Source organism: Salvelinus sp. IW2-2015, unplaced genomic scaffold (assembly GCF_002910315.2).
Source record: "Salvelinus sp. IW2-2015 unplaced genomic scaffold, ASM291031v2 Un_scaffold2460, whole genome shotgun sequence".
Lineage (NCBI taxonomy): Eukaryota > Metazoa > Chordata > Actinopteri > Salmoniformes > Salmonidae > Salvelinus > Salvelinus sp. IW2-2015.
In genome coordinates this window covers 61,188-66,407 of record NW_019943778.1, presented here as the reverse complement: position 1 = coordinate 66,407, position 5,220 = coordinate 61,188, and the positions used below count along the sequence as shown (strand labels likewise).

The window sequence follows — 5,220 nt, the reverse complement described above, 5'->3', positions numbered from 1 at the left end:
AGCGTGAGGTCTTACCATAGGCTGTATTAGGTCTATAGTCTGGGCCAGGTGAGGTCTTACCATAGGCTGTATTAGGTCTATAGTCTGGGCCAGGTGAGGTCTTACCATAGGCTGTGTTAGGTATATAGTCTGGCCAGGTGAGGTCTTACCATAGGTAAGCTGGGACCAGAGACTGAAAAATAGCTTCTATCTCAAGGCATCCGACTGTTAAAACAGCATCACTAACACAGAGAGGCTGCTGCCGACATACAGACTTAAATTCATTGGCCCACTTTAATAAATGGACCACTAGTCACTTTAATAATGTTCATATATCTTTGCATTACCCATCCAATATTGATATACTGTTACTGGATACCATATATTGGCAATCTTGCTTATGCCAGTCAGTCCATTGCTCATCCATATATTTATATATTCTTATTCCATCCCTTTACCTTAGACCTTGTGTGCATTAGGTAGTTGTGGAATTGTTAGATATTGCTGCACTGTCGGGACTAGAAAGCACAAGTCGAGAGATCGAAAAAACAGCTTCTATCTCAAGGCCATCAGACTGCTAAACAGCCATCACTAACTCAGAGAGGCTGCTGCCTACACTAGAGACCCAATTACTGGACACTTTAATAAATAGATCACTAATCACTGTAAACAATGCCACTTCAATAATATATATATATATATATTTTATTACCATCTATTGCACCTTGCCTATGCCGCGTCGGCCATCGCTCTCCACATACTTATATGTACATATTCTCATTTACCCCTTTAGATTTGTGTGTATTAGGTAATTGTTGGGGAATTGTTAGATTACTTGTTAGATATTACTGCACTGTCGTGAACTAGAAGCACAAGCATTTCACTACACTCGCATTAACATCTGCTAACCATGTGTGATATGTGACCAATAAAATGTGATTTGATTCTACCGTAGGCTATGTTGTGAGGTCAGGTAGCGCCGGATGCTCTTTAGGTTCTCTACCTCTCCTGCTCCTCCTCGGCTGTGATATCTTTGGCTCAAAAAATAGACCAGCTTCACCAGGGTGCCACCGATGTCCATCCCAAACCAGGGGAAGGCTGTATAGACACAGAGACCAAACAGAAAGAGACGAGGAAACAAATCTTTGTTAATAAAAAATGTCAGCAACAGTACATACAAATAGAGTTGCTGCATAGCGACAGGTCTGGAAGTGATTAGGAGGGAGGGAGAACAGCAAAATCAAATGTCAACAACACACTACAGTACGCAATGAGTTATCGTTGACAATGACAGCGCTGGTTACTGCGCAATCCCAACACATCTGTAACGTTTGGCATCAAATAACACTACAATATATATCAAACTGACTGTCAGCCTTCTAGATGGACTGACTGTCAGCCTTCTAGATGGACTGACTGTCAGCCCTTCTAGATGGACTGACTGTCAGCCTTCTAGATGGACTGTCTGTCAGCCTTCTAGATGGACTGTCTGTCAGCCTTCTAGATGGACTGTCTGTCAGCCTTCTAGATGGACTGACTGTCAGCCTTCTAGATGGACTGACTGTCAGCCTTCTAGATGGACTGTCTGTCAGCCAGCTAGATGGACTGACTGTCAGCCTTCTAGATGGACTGACTGTCACCTTCGATGTGGACTGTCTGTCAGCCTTCTAGATGGACTGTCTGTCAGCCCTTCAGATGACTGACTGCAGCCTTCTAGATGGACTGTTCTGTCAGCCTTCTAGATGGACGACTTCAGCCTTCAGATGGACTGTCTGTAAACCTGATCATGTAAACCTCATCTATAGGATCTTCTCTCCAGAGGTGTTTAACATTCTGTAGACTATACATGTTCCCTGTGAACACTTGTAATGGACAATCAATACAATTGAAAATGACATGGCAGTGAGGTCTTACCATAGGCTGCATTAGGTCTATAGTCTGGGCCAGGTGAGGTCTTACCAATAGGCTGTATTAGGTCTATAGTCTGGGCCAGGTGAGGTCTTACCATAGGCTGTATTAGTCTATAGTCTGGGCCAGGTGAGGTCTTACCATAGGCTGTGTTAGGTATATAGTCTGGGCCAGGTGAGGTCTTACCATAGGTAAGCTGGGACCAGGAGACTGAAAAATAGCTTCTATCTCAAGGCCATCCGACTGTTAAAACAGCCATCACTAACACAGAGAGGCTGCTGCGACATACAGACTTGAAATCATTGGCCACTTTAATAAATGGACCACTAGTCACTTTAATAATGTTCATATATCTTGCATTACCCATCCAATATTGGATATACTGTATACTGGATACCATATATTGCATCTTGCTTATGCCAGTCAGTCATTGCTCATCCATATATTTATATATTCTTATTCCATCCTTTACTTAGACTTGTGTGCATTAGGTAGTTGTGGAATTGTTAGATATTGCTGCACTGTCGGACTAGAAGCACAAGTCGAGAGATCGAAAAACAGCTTCTATCTCAAGGCCATCAGACTGCTAAACAGCCATCACTAACTCAGAGAGGCTGCTGCCTACACTGAGACCCAATTACTGGACACTTTAATAAATAGATCACTAATCACTGTAACAATGCCACTTCAATAATGTTATATATATATATATTTTATACCATCTATTGCACTTGCCTATGCCGCTCGGCCATCGCTCATCCACATACTTATATGTACATATTCTCATTTACCCCTTTAGATTTGTGTGTATTAGGTAATTGTTGGGGAATTGTTAGATTACTTGTTAGATATTACTGCACTGTCGTGAACTAGAAGCACAAGCATTTCACTACACTCGCATTAACATCTGCTAACCATGTGTATATGTGACCAATAAAATGTGATTTGATCTTACCGTAGGCTATGTTGGAGGTCAGGTAGCGCCGGATGCTCTTTAGGTTCTCTACCTCCTCCTGCTCCTCCTCGGCTGTGATATCTTTGGGCTCAAAATAGACCAGCTTCACCAGGGTGCCACCGATGTCCATCCCAAACCAGGGGAAGGCTGTATAGACACAGAGACCAAACAGAAAGAGACGAGGAAACAAATCTTTGTTAATAAAAATGTCAGCAACAGTACATACATATAGCCTCTGGAAGTGATTAAGAGGGAGGGGAAACAGCAAATCAATGTCAACAACACACTACAGTACGCAATAAATGAGTTATCGTTGACAATGACAGCGCTGGTTACTGCGCAATCCCAACACATCTGTAACGTTTGGCATCAAATAACACTACAATATATATCAAAATGTCAACTGTTTCTTAAAATGTCGGGCAATCGTGACACCAAAGCTTGTTGAACGGTCTTCTTCAATACAACGCTAATAAATATGACAATAACAGTAGACCGCTGTGTATACACGGTCCTCCCCTAAGGCAGTGTGTACTGAGACGCCATCTTGTCTGCCTGCTGCTGAAAAACAGTCAAGTCAACAGCTAGTTCACATTGTACAACTGGACATGACCACAGAGAAGGCAGTTATTTGCAGTTATCTCTTATGCTGCCGTTAGCCAACATTAGCAAGATAGGTAAAAGTTACTGTTCAACGTACGTGGCCTGGTCTTTCTCAGGGAGTCAATCCTTTGCCTTGACGAATAGTTGGATGTGGACGTGCGTCGTTCATCGGTGGCACTTCCCCCGGCCGTAGTTGTCTCCATGTTGTTACTGTCTAATCCAAAATTATTCGACTCGTCACTCCTTGAACGCGACTGCTTCGGTGGAGGCTCCGCCGCGTCTTCGTTTTCCCCGGTCTCCGGTTCATTCTCGCCGTGGTGGCCATTCCGCTCTTCCATTGAATACAATTGAAGAATGACGTCTTGATATACAATTCGTATTCAATTCTGCGTTCCGATTGAGATAATATCTAAAGCTGACAAGGTAGCTAAAGAAAATGGATCTTGTTAGCTATAAAAAAAAATGTTGCCAATGTTTTGATGTCAGTTCGTTTTCACAACAAGATGATGCTGAAGAGTGGCAGGAGCTCTGAGCCAATTCCTTCTAACCTAAACGTAGCGATCCCTCCAAGAATGTTCTCGTCGGTCAAAGGGATCAAGTTTTTGTCAAAAGTATATATATTTTTTGTTGAATTTAAGCTAACTCTAAACCATTTTCATAACATTAACCTAATTATCCTGTTACGATAATTCGAAAAGTCCAAATCTGACATTATTTTGTTTTTTTTTACAAAAGCTGGATCCCTTCTAGCCATGACCGTTCTAGTCATGTCATTGGACAATAATGGTTCCGCGTTCAATAGAAGGTGGGGAATATAGCACCAAGAGTTTAAATTTAGGTAATTTAGCACAGTGGTTCCCAACCGTTTTCAGTTAATGTACCACCAACTGAATTTTGCGTTCCCCTCATGTGCATTTTACCAGAGGGCTATGGTGTCATCAAGTCCCCCCTATGGATAGGCCAAGTACCCCCAGGAACCACTGATTTAGCAGACACTCCTATGCAGAGCAACTTACAGGAGAAATTAGGGTGAAGTACCTTGCTCAAGGGCACAGAGAGATTTTACACCTAGTCAGCTCAGGGATTTGAACCAGCAATCTTTCAGTTATTGGCCCAACCACTAGGTTACCTGCAACCCTCTTAAAGATACATTTACAATGTACATTTATTTTCACAACCTCTTGAAAGGAAATTGGTGAATTGCTCACTGTTTAGACATCATTTATAGAATAGATAATGAAACACCCATGTCTACTGGGTGAAATACCACAGTGTGCCATCACAGCAGCAATATTTGTGACCTGTTGCCACAAGAAAAGGTCAACCAGTGAAGAACAAACACCACTGTACATACAACCCATATTTATGTTTATTTATTTTCCCTTTTGCAGTTTAACTATTTGCACATCGTTACAACACTGTATATAGACATAATATGACATTTGAAATATCTATTCCTTTGGAACGTTTGTGAGTGTAATGTTTACTGTTCATTTCACTTATTATCTATTTCACTTGCTCTGGCAATGTTAACATATGTTTTGCCAATTTTTTATTTAACTAACAAATCCTTATTTACAATGAAGGCCTAGGAACAGTGGGTTAACTGCCTTGTTCAGGGGCAAAACAAGAGATTTTTACCTTGTCAGCCCGGGGATTCGATCTAGCAACCTTTTGGTTACTGGCCCAATGCTCTAACCACTAGGCTACCTGCCACCCCACAATAAAGCCCTTTGAATTAATCATGAGTGAGCAGCAGAATTGTATTGATTGTC

At 41.8% G+C, this 5,220-nt stretch overlaps 1 pseudogene; it reads right to left on the bottom strand.

Moving 5' to 3' along the window:
* Positions 1-4,302, bottom strand: part of LOC112074007 (pantothenate kinase 3-like) — a 27,107-nt pseudogene extending 22,805 nt beyond the window's left edge.
* Between the last annotated feature and the right edge of the window lie 918 nt (positions 4,303-5,220).